The sequence below is a fragment of the Lineus longissimus genome, chromosome 12 (genome assembly GCF_910592395.1).
Source record: "Lineus longissimus chromosome 12, tnLinLong1.2, whole genome shotgun sequence".
Lineage (NCBI taxonomy): Eukaryota > Metazoa > Nemertea > Pilidiophora > Heteronemertea > Lineidae > Lineus > Lineus longissimus.
In genome coordinates, this window is record NC_088319.1 from 13,942,298 (window position 1) to 13,962,436 (window position 20,139).

Genomic DNA, 20,139 nt, shown 5'->3' on the forward strand with positions numbered 1-20,139 from the left:
CGATTAGCAGGACTTCATTTCCAACTGCTCCAAAGGGAAAACGCACAAGTGGAAGGTACATTTTACGTTAAGAATACGTTTAAGCGAAGACCGCTGTTCATGAACCCATCCTTGCGTAATGCAGCCTGAAAATTGACGAATAATGCTTGATCGGGAAATGCTTTTCGATTTGCATGGAAAAGAGGATGAGTTTCGTCTAGGGGCCCGAGTCACATCTTGGCCTACGCTTCCGATGTCAAGCGATCTTAAGAAAGTATGATGCAGATATATTCTAAGGGGGTCGCAAATGCACGTACGTTTCGAATAGGTCTTCGGGGATATTTAATCAGTTACGACTTCATATACAATGTACAAGCTTTTTACCATTGAGTCCCGAAAGCCTTGGGTAAATCCGCTTATGAATCTTCAACAAAGTTAAGTCTTTGGTTTGTATTGTGAAGGGCTCTCAAGCTACTGATAGTCGTTGTGTCTTTTGATCTGTTTTGCTCTGTCTACTAGATTTTGCTTCCCTTGAGAAAACTTGTCTTCTGCTAAAGTTCGAATTACATGTCAACGCGCTCATCTCTTTCTTCGATAGTCTTTATATATCATCATAACTCATCCATTATGACATAGAGTACTACCTGAATGATATCGGTTTACTCGTAAAAGAGAGCGTACAAATAATACGTGACCAGGATCCGCAGGTCTCAATTTGGGGAAAGGGAGAAAAACACGATTCCACTGGGGATTTCTCAATCACGTCAATCCTTATATAAGCTTGTGTGAAGTATATTTGTACATCATTTAAAGATAATTGCGTGAAGAGTCATCTCATACCAGTAACTCGTTATCAAAATATTTTCAAATATGTACTCTACTGCCGGAACGGACGTACATTGCTGAAAAAATCTTGAGGCTCAAAATAAAAAAAGCGTCATTTAAACTGTAAATTTTGAAAATAACACATTCAATCACCACAGGCGCTAAAAATCCATCATGCTTTGTGACACGCTGAAAACTCCTCAAGGAATAAGAAGAAATATCAAAGTGCAGATTTGAGTGGCAACTTAAAGTTTCCCTCAGCGGCCATTTGGCTGGGGTTAAACAGCATATAGTAAGTACAAATTTATGTCAGAACATTTTTTCGTGATTTCGAAAAGGAGTTACGTGATTCGTCAAGTGATTTGCCAAAATCTTACAACCGCCCTGGATATGGTGTGCCTTATCTACAACTAGCGCAAGATAAGGAATAAGAAGTAGGGTGTCAAAGTGCAGCTTTGAGCGAGTGCTTAGTTTTCACTCATACACCATCGGTTTACGACTAAGCTGCCACTCCAGACCGCATATTAGTCCCTATAACACTCATAATAAGTCGGTCATAAATCGGAGAAACCATTTCGAAATCTCCGGAGGTACATTAACTCGTCTGGTAATAACAAACGCGAGGCTAAAGAAGTTTGGCAAGAAATATTAGTCCGATATGGTATGTCTGGAACGTTTAAGAGAGAGTTACTAATGGTTTGTATGTGTTTGGTCCGTCTTTTATGTCTTATGAAGCTGTATCTTTAAAAAATTGTGTTTCATAGATGTCCTTAGAATATGACCAATAGGATATGTCTTGGTGTTGATTTCTTCCATCAGGTGACTGAGACTCGGCAGGTTTCGACTTGGGACACGAGTAACAGTGGATTAAAGTAACTTGTCAAGGATCCAGCGACGTGATAACGTTTACGAGTTGAATGAATACAAGCAAACCAATCTCAGACTGTTAGCTTAACCAGGCAGACAAGCCTGGATACAAGTTGTCTAAAGTGAAATGTAATGTCCACATTTAGAGTAAACAGTCAATGATTGGTTCGTGAAACGCTGATATCTGACTGTGGAATAAATGAGCAACGAAGGAATGTACTCTCGACGCATAGGCACGGCCTCACTCTATACATCACGTCATTGTGCCCCTTATCGCGTTGATGAATTCAGGCCTAGCCCTGGTCTATTATCTTTAAACAAAGCCCGCTCGCATCTAGCCTTAATTCCCATTGTTCTTCTGCCCCATCAAAGGATTATCAGGACAAAACATCGGACCCCTCGAAACAGCTTTCATGGAGGTCGCTAGGCCCTGAACCGACAAGCGCAAATAAACGCATGTTTGGTATGCTTATTTGCGTTGCTCTTCCATCTGAGTAGGCGCACAACAGCCGCGTGACTACAAGTCATGCTGTTAAGGCATCAAAGGTACTTATTGTTTCCTAATTAATTTCCCGACAAAAGTCAATCTCCGCTCTGTCACGTCTCTAGCAATCTTCTAAAGGCGGATGACCAAGACAGCGTTTAGCGCCTCATCAAGGATCAAGGGATCAACCACGCCTGCATCATCTTAGCTTACCGTTGCCCGCGCAATCAAAACGCTATCTATTCACCGAGTAGCGACGCCAATCTTGTCTTCGCCGGAGGCAGCTGCACTTTTCTAGATTACTTCCAAGATTACATCCAAGACACATAGCATGAGAAAAGAGTAGTCTTAGCCACATCTGAGGTCAGCCTTTCGGCCGATTGACAGACAAGGCGGGAGCAACCGGAGTCGATGGAGACAAATCAAATGAGAAAATCATGTTTGAGGTTGGCCGTGTCGCTCCATGTATTTATTTGGAACACGACCACCTGATGAAAATCTTGGCTGTGCCGATGGCAATGCCACATCTACATTGGTAGCTTATATCTTACTGTTATCTGCGTAGAGGGTGTGTGGGCAGTGACCTATCACACTGTGACACATAAGGGCAGTGTGATAACTAACAAAGATTCATCATCTTCGCACGTATATTGATTACATGCCCAAGCTTTAGGAACAAGGCATGCAATCAATGAGAGTGAAGTTCAAGCTGGGCTCACCAACTAATTATCGGTTTGGTTTTCTTTAGCATGATGCCATGATGTCTATGGAAAAAGTGTGACCCCCGATTGCGACCAATCGATGTTTATAAACGGGTTCTCTTCGAGCTGTGCAGCATTTTGTGACATTCTCATCACCGTTATTGGAAATTCTATCAGAGCCACGTTATTGGAATATTTCACACTTTTCTCGAAACTTAAAAACCGACGAAGTTCTGACATATCAGGTATTGATAATTGACTAAGGCGCATTGTTTTGAGTTCGTCAACGCCTTCTACCTTTTCGTCAAATGCCGCTCTTAGGATGAAAAATCATTATGAAGTAGATACATGATACTTTGGCGGCAAATATGATGAACGCAGCTAGGAACAATAGCGGTTCATATTGATAGCAATGATGGTAGGAGATAAGAGGCACTCGAGAAAGAGCCACTCTCTTACACAAGGAAAGCGCGGTTCGAGATTGGTTATCAGTCCCGCAGCATCAAATATGACAGCAGCTTAAGTTGAAGTCAAGCGTAGGTATTTATATGCAATGCACGCAGGTAAGACTATACCTCAGGCTAGAGACTTTGTAATAGGAAACATTAGCACTTAAAAAAAGTTTCCAAACAAGATGCTAGCGCCTAAAAAACTACATCCAAAAATCTCACCACATGCGCAACATGAGTCACTGCAGAACGTGCTTCGTGTGATATTGATCTATCTTCGTCTAGGTTTGCTCAACCTTAATGATCGCTATTGATGATAGGAATACAATTAATAGCATAACAACCAGTATTGATACCGATTAGCGTCTGTTTACTGGCACATTTGATTTGTTATGAGCTATTCGTGGTCAGCTGCTGAGACCGATAGCAGTTCGAAAATCTGTTAGTGCTGGATCAATTTTATGACATAGTCAATCGTAACATGGCCGCGTTGTTCAAAACAAGTTGGCCACCAACTTGGCCGGCGTAACCTTTAACCTGGTGTTAGATTTACCCAAAAATATGTTAGTGGTGGATCAATCTATATCAAACTCAATCATAACCTGGCCGCGTTGATCAAAACAAGTTGGCCATTAACTTGGCGACAGGCGTTACCTCTAACGTGTTTAGTTAAGTGAAAGGTTTACTCGAAAATCTGTTATTGGTGGATCAATGGCCTTTAACTTAGTGTTAGATTTACTGGCCTAAGATTACCTGAAAGATGAACCAAGGTTAAAATATTAGTCGATAAAGTAGAAGATGGCCACTTGCCTTAATAAATGGAGACTGACGCTTCGAAAGAACGGAAAATTACCCTTAATTGGGATGCTTTGGTACATGCAATTTAGTTAATCAAGCGATCATGTTGCCCGGTTATTTGAGGCGGCAGAATAAGGCAGAGTGGGAAGGATGTGGCTTAATGGTTGACGGACGTGCTGGGAACAATGTACTGGTTGCACTGGATTGGAGACCTACTGCGGACTAATAAGGGGCCGTCTCAAAATAACCGCGAGGCTAATGAGTTTCAGGGTCACAATGTCATATTTTGAAGAAAAAAAGTGACTTAAAAGTACTTGGTTTTTGGAAATCAAGACAGAAATGAGAAAAAACCGTTATTGGCTTCAAGGTATTTTGAGACGATGAAGTATAAAATGTAGACGATGAAATGTACTCGACGCTATTGTCTAAGTATTGAAAATCTGGTGACGAACCCATCCAGGCCTGGTTAATGGATGGACGTGCCTAGTTTAATGGTAGTTCGATGTGCTTGACAGAATGTATGTTGACAGTGACTATAAATTAATTTCAAAAAATCAATTCATATTTTTATTACTGTATCACCAATTACACTTCTGATTGTTATATCTGACCAGGTTTGTACGAGTCATTTGACAAAAACAAGCTCTTAACTTGTATGGAGAAACGCCTTTGGTTACAATAGGTTGATTTCAGTGTTTTGGCACAGTATCACGTATTTCAAAGAAGTCATGATGACCTGGTTAGGCCTTCCTCAAAAGGTATGACCACCACCATGATTTCTATCTTACTGCCATTTCCACGTAGCACTAGTCTGTATTCTTGTATTACACATGTTACAAAGTGATGCATTCCTACTGTCTTCACTCAACATGATACTACACGGATATCGAGAAGAATGCACACAACCACGAGGAAGCCGATACCGCCGCAAGGGCCAAAAATCTCGTATGACAATGTAATTAATGGTGGGTAATGTGACACTTTGACATGCTGATGGGAGGGACCTGCGTCTTATTTAGCTGAGCTTTGTAATTTTCTTTTTGTGTACTCGGGGGGGGGGGGGGTGGGGACAACAAAAAGATATGATGAGACCATGTAGCTTTGCGTGTAGGCCGCGCCTGGTGTGTTATTACGACCTTGGTTATCTAGGAGGTGTTCTTTTGTTGTCCGAAAGAGTTATATAAAAATATTATTATTTATTATTTCTAGCACAGGTATTAGATGAGTATTTGGCCTTAGGTGATCTTTTCGATCTTATTTAGCTGTGCTGTCTTTTGATTTTGAACACGCACATTCGTTGATAGATTCTAGTAAGATTTTTAGTTAAGACATTAGGAATCTTGCGAGAACAGACACGTACATTTAGACAATTTCATTTTATTGGAAAACAAATCTTGACTCGCGAAAATATTCTGCCGTTGATATGTCGATTGTCGGGGATTCGCGAACATTTTATCCCGCGAAAATGTTCTGTTCTGACAGTATATCCATTCACATGTCTTGTGTTTGCGCACAGCTGCCCACGCCAATCGTACTGCGTGGTTTGTGGTACAAATTAATTGACGATAGAGCTGTTTTTACATGTGACGAAAAACCAAAAGCCCCAAATGGCTACCTCAAGGGGTAGTCATCGGGTATGTCGGTGGACAGGAACGCAGGCACGGATGCTATTAGGGTCAGTATCCGTACAGACAGAATTGCTTTACCATGCGAGTGATGTGATGTGCAATTGTCATCGCAAATAAATATCTCTGCGTGCACTCGAAGGAATAGCGTGACAATACTTGAAGAAAATCCACTCTACTCTACGTAATGGGTTTGGTGACTGATGGTGCCGCACTAGAGAATGAAAAAAACAGCAAAATATTTTTTCGCTGATAAGTTGTTAGAAGCATATCAAGTCAGCTGAAGTATCTTCAATACCCATATGTAACACCCATACTCATGTCGGATGTGCATGCTAGGATGCCACAAATACGGTCACACGAATGTCAGTTTCATCTGAAATTTAAGTGTCATAATGATTACTATAAATTCAACAGGGAACTATGATAACAGCGATCATACGTACTGATTGTAAGTATAAAGTCACTGGCCATAATTACACACGAATAGAATAAGTATATTCCAAGCATCTATCGAGCTAGATATCGTCCTTCAAATCATCGGCAAACTACAAAATTAAATATATTTATTTTCACTCCGCTTTCCATGTCTTCATTGACCGCATAACGGCAGCCTGGATCAATGGATGACAGATGTGTTTTCATTGAACGATTTATTTCCCGAAGGCAATCAATCCTCTCCTCAGGTGTGATTTAGTCACCTATGTTATAAGCCAAGCTTCGCATGAATAGGCAGGTTTCGCAACCCTTACGAAGAGCTACGAACGACGAAGTAGTTTCATAAGACTTCGAACTACGAAGCACGAATAACTTATCGACTGCTTCGTCTGAAAGTGATCCCTGTTCTCCAACATCTGAGTAAAAAAGTCGATTTACGAGTATCGTGTATGAAGCAGCACGTGGTTCGACACCACAGACTTCACATGACTTGCAAAACAAGTATAGTGCCAATGTGTCATTTTTGTGGATTCTGGCACGTTTTACTGTATGCGTTCCATGAGGCGATTACGCCATTTTTTTATTCCGCATCTTTCTTTGTTAGCTCTCATATCACTTTTTCAAACTCGAATGCTTAATTTAGCTGTTCTGTTCTGTCTTGTGGCAATATTCGTCCCATATCGATCTATTGACAGTTTCTTTGTCGAAAGTAATCAAAGTAGTGTCCCCTATAGCATCGCCAAAACCATTACCACATTACAAAAAGGCGTTTTCAGGTATTTATCATATCGAATATATCAAGCGAATGTGATTTTTCATATCGATTCAGAATTTGTCAAGTGCAAATAATATTATCGGATCATTTACGAGATAAATGTACTCAAAAATTTTAAAAACTCGATTCGGTGGATTTTTTTAATTCTGCAAATGTCAGCTTGTTCATAATAACGCTTACATTCAATAAATAGCCTCTAATAATAACCTTATCTTGCACCAATCTTTTTCCTGGCATGGACATCCTGATAGTACTGACGGAAAAACGATAGTATTACTAGGAAGCACTTCTATGAGCAGAAAATATGCCCTATACCGTCCACACATCACATCAAAGAAGGACACCCTCCCGCGCTAGCTTCCTCAATATCAACATTGTTCTTTGGTTTCTCCTAACTTTCGCCTGAATGGACACATCAGACAGTGTATAACCACCCATGTAACAAATGAGGTATTAAGCGTGATAGAAAATGAGACGGGTATGTGGGGAATGATATACGTACATGTAATGGGTTATGTAAATTGCTCAACATTACACATTACAATCATTATTTGTGAGTTTAGATTAGTGTCACTCATGAAAAATGATGTCAGGAGAGAAGAAGAAAATTGTTGCAAGGAATTACGTGTTATTAACGGTTGAATAGACCAGGGGTTTGATAATACCGGTTTAGCCACTGTCCCTATCACCCCTAGTTTAGAGCTCTATCCCATCGTCTCAGTTCTTGTAATGCCCAATGCAACATCTGTACAAAATCTTACTAATCGAACATTTAAAGGTTATTTGCCTTATGAACTCCGAAGTATCAATCAATAATGCAACATGTTCCAAGGAAAAAAACTTGATACTTTCCGGTTTTTTTTAAAAATCCATGAAAACTTCCGTCATTTGAATAATTCATCATCATCATCATCGTACGGCTTGTGGTTTTGACCTGATTCGAAACTTGGAAGCTTATGGTCATTGGCCATTATCCCCTTTGATCGGGCAGTGTCGAGCTGTTCCGGCTTTACAATCACGCACGTGTCTTATTTCAGTGACCAAGAGCAGAAAACGTTTCTTTGTCTTCACCATTAGGTTCATAGACGATAAAGCCCCTGCGCCATCACCTATGAGGTGGATCACCGTCATCAATCACTAAAAAATCGACTGATGGTAATAAAACTAGTGCCCACCTCTTTCGCAGATGCCACTGTCATGTTTTTTCTAAAACTGGTTAACGACTGATCATGACGGACGAGTCTTTCTGTTCAACATAGCGCTGGACCTCAGCTGGTCTCTGGTCAAGTAATCCACTACTTAACCATTAAGACCACATCCTCTAACATTCGTGACCGAATTTCTCACAACACCATTTTGATCTATTCGCTTTGGCCATCAGTGTGATTGCAGGGTCCGTAGACGGATTACAGACCAGTGTCTGGCGTGTTGAAAGCAAATCATCGCCGTGGTGTACACATGGTTTTGCTTTTAAAACTTCCACCATTGACTGACCTTATTGATTAAGAGCGTATTTTGAGTTGCTCAGTGGCGAATACACAAATTTAGCGTTGATTTACGTCCATGGCACAAGTTTGCATTTTTTCCGTTAACAATGGGCCAGATGGATTCAACTAAAACATTATCATACCAGTATAATATTGACCTTCTGCTCATTTGAGGGTTGGGTTCTTTTCCTTAAGCTACACATGAAATCGACAGGCGAAAATCCTCTATTGTTTCTTTTCTTTGTAAATTCAAGAAGAAAAGGGCAACGTCTGATATATATATATATATATACCAAAAAACCCACATAATTTACTAATGGCATTTTTTTTCTGAAGATTTGCGAATCGCGGAGGTATCGAGACACGTCCTCCAACCATAGTATCTATAGACGGAAACCGATGGGCGCATATTTTCAGATATGATGAAAATAACGTCCTTTTTTTAAAACTGATTTGACGAGTAGCAACATGGAACACACGTGCACCCTTTAAAGAGCCGTTTACTCTTAAAAGTAAAGGTTTTTTAGCTTTCGGAAAACCTTTTAGGCCGGTTTTCAGTGGCCATGAATATGCATTCGTAGAGGTTATTCAGGAAGAGAAGAACGACTTGAGTTTTTTCCACAAGCCTAAATACCATGAGAGATATTTCATTTCTCTGAAAGCTGCCAACGGGTGCATATTTGTCCTGGAGCTTTTTGCCTCCTGCCCACCTCAAACTACTACAATAAGCTATTGATTTTTTTCAAGAGATGTTCGCATGTAATTCGTGGCGAAAGGTGTACATTTCACCCAGAGCAGATATTGTACATGTGTCCATGGTCGCGGCGTTGTAAACACTTGACTTTCCAGCACAACAGAAACAAACAAATAACTCTGTTCTTCGCCGTGCAGTTTAGAAGATTCGTAATAGCACGGCAATCTATGATGTGCCAGATCTGCAATATTGGCAAGAAAAGCAAATTCTTGACCTTAAAAAAACAGAAAAACAATGCTTTTCCAGGTGAATGTCTGCTAGGCTTCTCTGTATGAATTGATCGAAGGACAGGTTCGTTCGTTCAAAATTTGCATGTTAAGTTCCACCGAGGGAGCGCGTGCATTTACTGAACTGCGTCAATGTTTATAGGTTGTATGTAAACAATGTACATGGATATGTATGGTCTTTAATAGAGGCTATAAAGAAATGACTGCATGCCGGGCATTCTATTGTTTTTAGATTCTTTGGATGCCTCGCACGTTCAACTCGAATGTTATTTCAAAAGCTAAGCAAACAGATTAAGGATACGTTTTCATATTGTAGGCGCGTTGTAATTCTATCATCACGTTCTATCACGTTGTTATGCGTCAATCCATGATGAACTTCTTGCTAAAGCATTTATCGCACAGAAGGCGAAGTGATGACGTAGTGTCACGTAGATTACTTGTGGTCCACACAACAGCAGTGCTGAAATTTATACTTCGTACGTATTTACGCAATCGTCAAACATATATCATGAACTCGCTATCGTTTGCCTTCACACTGTGAGACGACCAAGAACTGGTGCAAGTCACTTTCATTAGTCGCGGAAACAGATAGAGCAACGGAAGTTTGACAGACTCAGTCCACTGAAACCCGCAGTGAGGAAGTCATAGGATAATTGCATTACACCAAGAAATGATGCAACACACAGGAAAGGTATCAGACGGGTCCAATGACATTTGTACTGAGATCACGCACCGGTAACCGCGGCTACTTACAATAACGAATGCCGCTAAGCTAGGCGGATTATAAGGATTAGGAAATTATTGGGTTCGTTCCGCAACATCCAAGTTGCCGTCCTTCATGAAGAAATGTACGTGTTCCCGGCAAGGTAAACTATATATATATCACCATCTATCGATTGCATCGTTTAGTCTAACTCCCCTGGCTTCCTGTACGAAACATCTGTGTTTTTCTCCATTGTTGTTATTAAGGCAGTTAAGACAGAACAAGGTTTTCAAGTTAACCGATCTGGTACACACTACATTCAGATATATACCAGATGTGTACGATCATTAAAGGTTGAATTAGGTCTTTAAGTAGCGGGGCGCACTCTCCACTAACGGATGCACTCATGAGAGAAAAGCTTTTAACCGAACTTTTACTAAATTATTTTCAACTGTTGATCACAGTTGTTGCAGCGCTAAGGCAGAAACAACCAACAGACAACACACTGCGTGTTCCAATAACGTCAGCAACATCATCGACTGAACCCCAAACCATGAATCTCAGGAAGCATTGTGGAGAGCAGACGAAACTTATGAATAATTAGTGGGCACGGAAACCCATAGGATGGGATCAGGGAAAGTGATTTGTTGAATATTTTTATGTTAAATCCAAAGAGTTTCATCAGCTTATTCTGCTCGACGTGAGGCACCTTGCACTCTAACTAGTCAAAACTAATGAAACTAAATTATTTTCAACTGTTGATCACAGTTGTTGCAGCGCTAAGGCAGAAACAACCAACAGACAACACACTGCGTGTCCCAATAACGTCAGCAACATCATCGACTGAACCCCAAACCATGATTCTCAGGAAGCATTGTGGAGCACAGACGAAACTTATGAATCATTAGTGGGCACGGAAACCCATAGGATGGGATCAGGGCAAGTGATTTGTTAAATATTTTTATGTTAAATTCAAAGAGTTTCATCAGCTTACTCTGCTTGACGTGAGGCACCTTGCACTCTAACAAGTCCAAACTAATGAAACTCTTTGGATGTAATCTAAAAATATTCAACAAATCACTGTCACGGTTTGAAGTGCGTATTTTACGCGAGGAAGAAGATTAATATTAAGATCCTTCAAAATGAAGCTTAAATGCAATCAATTTGCTACTTGCTAATTAGGCTTAGACTTTGTGTCGAGAAAGGATGAAGCTAATTGATGTTCACTTACCTAATGAATTGCTTTACAGCATAATCATCTGAATTCCTTTTTTTAAATGGATGCCGTGAATTATTTCTACCAATCTATTTGTTGTGCAACTAAAATACTCTGTTTTTAATTCGATCAAAGCATGGAATTTTGCTTCCAGATAACTATTACATGTACTGTACATGTGTACACGTATAAGGAGTTTCAGAACATGATTATGAAGAAGCACGTGAATGAGGTTTTCAGCGGAATGAAAAACTATAAGAGGTTTTTCACCATCTTTAAAAGGGGGGTTTCATTTTATCGAAAAACCTCTCCGGAGTGCACATTCGTGTTAGCCGAAAAAAATTGAAAGGTTTTTCAAAATGTCGAACACGTTTATTCTTAAGCGTGCATTATTTATATTTATTTATTTATATTCAATTATTTATTCACATCGAATCTGAGCCAATTCATCTATGATCATAAGGAGGACATGGTATCTCTTGCTCTATATCTCGGAACCAATCACTTGACTCTCAAATCGGGAACTTCAAATCGATATCTGACCAAATATTTCTGAGCAATGTTTAAAACAAAAACGCTAGGTTAACGGTATTCAAGTCTAGATTATCTTTTACTTTTCATTGCTCTTAAAATGAAAAACACTGTTGTACCTCAACTAATGTAATCAACAAAAAATACAAAACACTTTATGAAGTAACGTAATCAACAAGACACACTACGTATATCGGTAAATGTTTAATTACACGTGACATTCAACAGTAAAACACTGGCACACTTAAAAAACGAATTCTTATTTCCACACTTAGCTAAGACCATACTAGTAACCGCTTCATGTAACCTAATTATTTCTAAGTAGAGACAATTTACCGCAAAGTCGGTTTTAGCACACCCAAGAGTGTGTGCTCCATCAAACTTGTATGCCGGCACTTGTTACTGCCTGAACGCAAAAACGGATTCCTATAAAGGGGACACTTAGCAGCTGAGGCTCTGATTGGATTAAAAGCCCTATATATCAGACCCTTGAAATTGAATTAGCCTTGATATCCTCAAGGTAGAAAAATATCAAAACAAGGTGACGAAAATTGCAGAGTTTTAATTAAAGCGACCTTTGCATTGGTATGTTATAAAGATTTTCTGACAAAAATGAAATGGGCGTATTCCGGTATTCGGACTGCTTCCGCAAGCACACCTGGCCGCAGGTGACTCTATGTAAGCAATGACAGCTTAAACAGGTCTGAAAAAGAAACACGGGCATGATGATGATGTTGAGAAAGCCAGGTAGTTCAATTATTATAAATGTACCTCCAATACGTAGGCGATGTGGCATTAGTTGCTCATCAGAAGATGAAATAAATCATCTTGACTTGACCCAAAGTTTTTCCGAACTTGGGGTCAAGTTCAAAAGGAACGATAGCTGGTGCCAATATGGCCTCAAATCGACCTCATCATTAATAATCTAACTCATTTATAGATCGCACCTTTAATGAAGAGTGAGGTACGATTGGATCCAATGAACTCAGATTTGCCTATGATAAGTTCACCCCGACGGCAATTCATGTAGAGTATACGCACCGATTACGGCAGTGAATTTAATAATGATTAAATGTCCTCTTTATCGACCCTTTATGGACAATACGGTCATCGCAGGACACAATGAAAACTGATCAGAAAATCAATGTCATCTCTGTATTACATCAAACGTGGTTATTTAATTATCTCTATCAGTCAGTTAATGATGACATTGTCTATTAGCTACAATCATCCAGTAAATGATACACCCAGATCAGTTAGTAACATTATAGGTCATTGCATCGAACGTCGAACTCATAAGTACAGTATTTGGTTATCAAATTAGCGCCGAGTGCGTTGATTATATTAATGATATATCATGCTAAGGTAAGAAAATAGCATTTTATATCCCAAGGCCGGAGGTTCGGTTGCATCATGTCGTTGGTTGTGCAATACCCATAATCAAACTTATTTCTGTACTTAAAAGCACTATTCAATCAACGTGCTAATTGGCTCATTAGTGAACACGACCTCATACTGCTAAGAATGTCATTGTCACGTACGCACAATGTACATTGTGACGCTTACCAGTTTCCTACAAATTTACCACCTAATCTTGACAACCATGTACCTTTTTTCGTGATGATTCCTTGAATGTGGCTTTCATTGCTTAATCAGTTAAACAAAGGTTATCGTTGTTGTGGTCTGACAAATCGAATAGTGCTCCAGCCTATTGAGAGTCAATAGAGATTGATTGCTTTTTATATAATGAAGAGGTAACGTTTGTTTAAGGAAGAAGTAGTGAGGTTGGAGTTACATAGAGTTCACTTTGTCTCTTGTGACGTAATACTTTGGTTGAGCTACATAGGATTCGTGATGTAATTTTGCCTTTAAGCCGAAGTCAAAAGACGAACATGCTTTTAACAAGTGACATAGTGACACATGAACCTCAACACAAGTGACAACTTGAATTCTATGTAAACCCAATCTTAGACAAAAATATAGCAATTTTCTTGGAGAATGTGCACCTTACAGTGCAGAATAAGGCAGAAGGTTTAAAATCAATGTTTGCCCACACACACACTGATGACTACTCTGTTATTCAACATCTCCTTGAAATCCATTTTTTGCACTTATTGACCTGTACATAATTGCATAAGTGTACACATGAGGTCAAACAACATGACAATAACGATGGGATGAAATTGACCATTGGGCACTATATTAAACAAATCACTAATTATCGCCTATTTATATTACAACACATGTCACGTAATCTTGACTCAAGTTGACAAAGCTGTAATGGAAGCAACTAACGAATACCAACAATAAGGGTTTATTGTTATTGGACTCGTGAGCGATAAAGTACCTATTCCGATACGATGAAGGTCAAGTTGGTGACTGCCAAGTCTTCCGCCTCAAATGCCATTACTCGATCATCGCCAGGGTCATCCCTATGCGTCACATGTTACATCATATGTTATCGGGTTCCAAGTTTTAAAAAAAAGGTTCTGTGCCCCGGGTCCATGTGTCTCAAATTTTAGGGAAAGCAAGCCTGTATCCGTCATTCTGATTAGTCGAGATTTGCCTTAGATTGAACCAACTGCCGCCTAAGCTGCTTCCTTTAGCGGATGTTGGCAACGCCATCAGTCATCGGAGACCTTTCCGTATCTTTAGAGATAGAGCAGAAAGGTTTTTAGTTCATAAGCACGAGACAGATAAGTCACTCGTGATTCCTCTTCCCAGCGCGATACGTTAAGTGGCCGCTTTAGTGACATGTTTCAATTGCTCAATTGGCCGACATATACAGGGTGTCCCAAAACGTTTTACGTTCTACTGGCAGTACTGCATCCAATTTTGTTGGCTATTTCTGACGAGTATCGGCATAAGTTGCGGGTTCATTCAGCAAGCGATTGGGAACGACATCAACGGTAATAAGGGATCATGAAGATTTCAAACCCACTATAGGGTGAACTACTCGGATCAATTGGTCGAATCTTTTCCAGTCACTATGTCCAGGGAAAAAGTGCGGTTTTCTAAGGGTTGGATTCATTTTGACGACTGTTGTTGACTCGGCGACTGTAACATACACCTCGAAAGCAATGCCAAGAAATTCGCGAGTCAAATCGTGCTTTTTTGATACAACATTATTAATGAATACCGCAACAGTATATCGTAATCATTTATTACAGCTCTCTTACACGCAATAGCCTAGTAAACATGCAATGATTGACATAAAGCAAGAGTTCTATCAAAATTTGATATGGCGTGAAAGACATATGGCCTCTGCCGGATGTCGAGTGAAAGAACTATTACCATACATGCATGTAGCCAATATAACCAATATAACCATCTGGGCTTGTTCCTGGTCAATGACCATACGGTGGCTTATGATGAGCGATCATTCTCCTGAACCCCAAATCCTGGGAACAACTTTCCGTGAGCAGCTGATGTTTTCTTTGATAGCCAGTGCCGTAGCTAGCCATGGTCAGCGGTGGGTATAGGGAGGATGACCATACCTTTGCCGCCTTTAGCTTCGGCCCTTAAAGCGTTGCTTTTGCCAGATTTCTAAACGCGGAAGGATAAAATTTGGCTTTCTGGACCTGAGTACGTATTTTATTAATCGCTCTTACTTTAAAAAATAAACCACTTTTAGGTGCGGCCCTATAAGCGTTGACGTAAACCTTCTACATTGGTTGCTGTTAAACACTGGTTTCAATATCCTGAACACTAATCTAACTATCTTTTATTCTTCAGAGAATATGTCCATCATCTCAATGTGTCTGTTTCAATAAAAAGAATAGTAAATCCATACAGGCTGTACAAAAACATCACACCCACCTGTGCAAATTGGCCAATGTTTTATGTTCAAATTTATTCTGAAAGTGGTTCTGATGGCTTGAGCTGAATGGTCCAGCTGTACCAGTCTCGACGTGAATAATCCTGCTGTATATAAGTCGCATGGCAAAACATTGTTTTTATCTCTACCTGGGTGTGGATCTAGAGACATGCTGTGTTGATACGAGTTGAATAAAGACTAGATCAGATTATTATTTTAGCGTATCTTAATCCGACTAACAAGTGTCCCTTGACCCCGCTTGAGACAAGATTACAAGTTATCGCTTCACTGAACGCACCCTAATGTCGTTCTTGATATTTCCAACCTGGAATAAGATTCAAAATGTGTATATTCCTTTGACAATGTCAACAGCAGAAATATCGATTCCAGCTGAACGCACTCTCACATTAAGATGACAAATCCCAAGCTTTGTTTCCTCGGCCAAGTCAAGCATAAAGACAAACTGGTGGTTTTCAACAGACTAAATGTCACGACTTCTATTTTCATTAAAAGGCCAAATTCGTTTATTGCTAGAAGTTTGAAATTTGAGTTTTTTCTAATCCTGTAAAACACTATGAACATACACTGCAACAAGGCTGATGCATTACATATATAAGCCACTGCATTCCACGTTTTATAGTGCTGGCGTGTATGGTAACAGTACTACTGGAATGCCCTTTTATTTCTTAGCGAGCCCATAATAAACAGCGTCCATAAACGAACCTTGCCATTACATTCTAATATAAGGCAGATATAAAGGTATGTGATGCCATTAAGACTTGCGCGAATCAATTTTGCGACACTTGTAATCGAAAGCATACTTGAAGGTTGCACGACAAATTAGGAATCTCTCGAAAAACCGTTATCGATGAAATGCATATCCCTACTTTGCACTTCGTCGTGCGTATATCTTCGCAGTGGCAAAACCTGCCCATTTGAACAACAGACGATAAAAAAGTAAAAAGTGAACTTTAGCATCAGTTCTCTGTGGTATTGTCTTTCTTTTTAAATATCTTTTATTCTGTCTGTGAACTAAAAGCTTCTGTCAAGTGGTGGATGAAAATAGTTTGTGTACTCTGAAATCTAAGTCGTCTTGTAAGTAGTTGGGATGACAAGTGAAATATGATATTTGTGAATGATATGAAGTAAGAGCGATTTGGATAATGTGGAGGAATTAAGGAGAAGACCAACGTCGACACCACATACTATTAGCTTCATTCACTGACTCTAGTTAAACTGTATCTCCAGGTGACTAGTTTAAATTCCATTTGAATGCATTTGATGTTTAATCGCTATCTTTAGAAACAGAAAGTTAGTTAAGTCGAGTTCCGTTCACGTTTCATACAATACAGAAGCCGCTGTAAGTAACACAGTTTCATACAGTACATTTACAGATACTAAACTTATATTATAAAAGTATTCGATCGTTAAACTTACCTTGGATATGGATAATCCAAAGTTTCGCCTAAAATCAAACGCCACCCAATCAGAACTAAGGCATTGCCTTAATAGGGAACCAAACTGAGCTATCCAAGGGTGTGGTCCACTGACACAACTCCAGTCCAATTCCCCTGAACTGCCAAGACTGCAAGAACGACTTTTGAAACTCTTGTCTAATCCGATAATGAATGTCTGTACGTAAAACATGCGAGTACCTGTCCTCATGAACTTGTGAGATACTGAACTAGCATGGCAGATGCTGAGCGCCGATCAATTGTGATAATATGTCGGTGGCTTTCCACGATCTCGCCTTGGCTCCACGTGAAAGTGACGTCACATCGTTCGCGCCGGGGCCAACCATTATTATCGAGGGAGCGTCAATTGGTGGTGTAGTAATTACGAGAATTACTAGGCGCTCCCTCTACCATGAGACAAGACCCCTCAACCAATTTGTGATTAATTGTTCCATTCGTATTAACACTAGTTTGTCCATGCCGACTTATACCGGTGTAATATACATGTATGTGAGTGTTTCCCGTGTGTGAGTGTTTCCCCTCATTGTTTGGGAACGCTCAAAAATAGATTGACAAGTTTTTCTGTGTATCCCCCCTATTGAAAAGTCGTGGTCTCTCTAGCTGCCTATTGTTTGGAAACACTGACACATGGGGAACAACCACAGATGTTACACCGGCAGTGAATGTCAATCTTAAAGCCTCCTCCTTTCACATGGAAGGATGGATATGAGCACAACGACGGCAGATCAATATGCAGTTTGTCAGGAAGTAAACAATACATGTAGTCGAGTTTGATATCAAAGCCTTGGCACAGATATCCAAAATTAAACACAACTGAGAACCTGTCGCTTCACCATAAAAAGATTACCATGACTTATCAAACAAAAAATAGAAATTGGTTTCGTCGTCAACAATGTTCAAGCCGCAATTTTTAAGTGTGGTGAAGATTCTCCTAGAATTCTGCCATAATTCACCTCGTGGTGTCAAATTTCGATAATCTACGGAAACAGGTTTCCCACGCACGAACCTCTTCAAACTAACTGGTGTTAATGCAAAAAATGAAATGTGATGGTCCATAACACTTTTACTGTAAGCTTTTCTCTTGCATGCAGATCTGAACAATGTTATGTACATTGCATGGAATATTTGTGTATCAGTCGCTAAACCTTTTATGCAATGACCTTTAGAGCAAACTGACGGTGAATACGCTTTGACGGAAATGGGGCAAATGTAAATATTGAAATAAGCGCAGTAACTACAAATGGCTTTGTGTTTTCGTGATCGTGATGAATAGGGTTCTGATATTTTTATACAATTCATAAGTGTCTCTTTGATTATTCCAACAATAAAAGTGTTCCATACTTGCCAAAACGGTGACTGCAGCCGCGGTAATTTGTTGCAATTACAAACGTACATTGATTCGGATTAATGTCATAATCAATTGACATAAATGTGCCATCAATGTTCTGAAGGATATTTTGTTACCATTTACAAGTGACAACGTAGTGCTATCATCATACCATAAATTTCTGCTCTATTTGTCACCACATTACTTCTGTGAGGATATAAAGCCTATCCCTAGAAAAGGGACTGCGGCAAAGAGGACCCCAGTTTCAAGTCCAACTCAAAAAACTATGAGGAGACAGAAGGTTCTTCTATGGAAACGAACCTGGGGTCTAACCGCTCCCTCCAACGTAGCCGGGCAGTATAAACTACTCGACTACGATGAAGTACTGCACGGATTATGAAGATCTTGAAATGGTATCAAAGCATTTTGTGCCACCAAACTACTAACAGGATGAGGAAGAAACTAACCGAATTAGTGGATAAAACCATGTATTTTTTTCCCCAGACAGCTCTGATTATTTTAGGTACCCTGGGGTGCCTTTGTGCCAACGCGGACCTGCATGGGTTCTCCTTACCAATTTGCAAACAAATCATAATCTGGTTATAAGATGATGAGAATCCCTGGTGCATGCCTGATGAAGAAGGAAAAAGCGACTAGAAGACGACCGAGGATAGATTATACATAATGGATGCTATATTACTTCTTCCATCGCTGGCCGACACTGCACTGGACCACAAACGCCTCAGTTGGACTCCATATCACCTGGAAACCATGTTAAAGATAACATGCATTAGTTAACAGCATATGAACAGCATTTCTTTCGATCACTGAGATAGACTAGAATGTCAAATGATGCATCAAAAAACAAGCAGCAAGGCCGAAGCATAATATGCATGTTAGGAACAACGGGCCTCACTGAGGAACTGGCTTTCATTTCAGCTCGGAACTCGACATTCTTCCCTTCAAATCTATCTAACCTCTTCCCCAACCTGTTCCTTCAATATTGTTTATCAAACGATGATTAACTCTTAATTTGGCCAAATCGGTCTTTTATCAATCATACACACACGTATGTTGTCATTTTTAGGGTACAGATAAGGAACAAATATATGTACATGTATGTGAAAAGGTGCTTCTAGGGTGTGAGGTAATCATTAGTTACTAGATTGGAATTCGTCGCTTCAACGATTGAACTCCGCCATTTACGCACCTCCGGTATCTTTCTTACGCGGCTATACTCAATTGAAGCTGTATGCAGCGGGATGACACTCATATGTTGTCTCGCGTAGAACGATTACGTGCTTTTACCGCATAATCCCTTTGGGCAATTGCATGGTGAAAGGCGATTAATTTGATTGTCTCGTATAACTTTGATTGCAAATAATTACATTAATGCGCAGTCAGCTCTGGTTCTAAATGTGGTCCTGGGCATTTCTTAGCATTTATTATTGCAGTACGTTGTGAGATAGGAAAACAGGCACTTTTTTAGCATACGAATAGAATGCATACCTGACATGATTGATGGTTACTATTGTATTCTATAATCAACAAGCTTCCAGGAAAAGTTGTCCTTATCAAAACAGGTGACAACCAAAGTATACTTCTCTAGTTTCACCTATCTAAAACCGTATCTGAATATTCAAGTCAGACCCAAAATGTGT

At 39.8% G+C, this 20,139-nt stretch overlaps 1 protein-coding gene across 2 annotated transcripts in view; it reads right to left on the reverse strand.

The window, feature by feature from the left end:
• LOC135496662 (galanin receptor type 1-like) overlaps positions 1–20,139 on the reverse strand; it is a 122,840-nt gene that overhangs the window by 55,498 nt on the left and 47,203 nt on the right. Inside the window, exon 1 of one of the 2 annotated variants that reach the window (XM_064786104.1) lies at positions 17,114–17,369. The exons of the other annotated variant lie outside the window; for it this stretch is intronic. The gene's annotated coding sequence lies outside the window, so the exon portion shown is untranslated. Of the gene's footprint in view, positions 1–17,113; positions 17,370–20,139 lie in introns of those variants that run through there. 2 annotated transcript variants of the gene reach the window in all.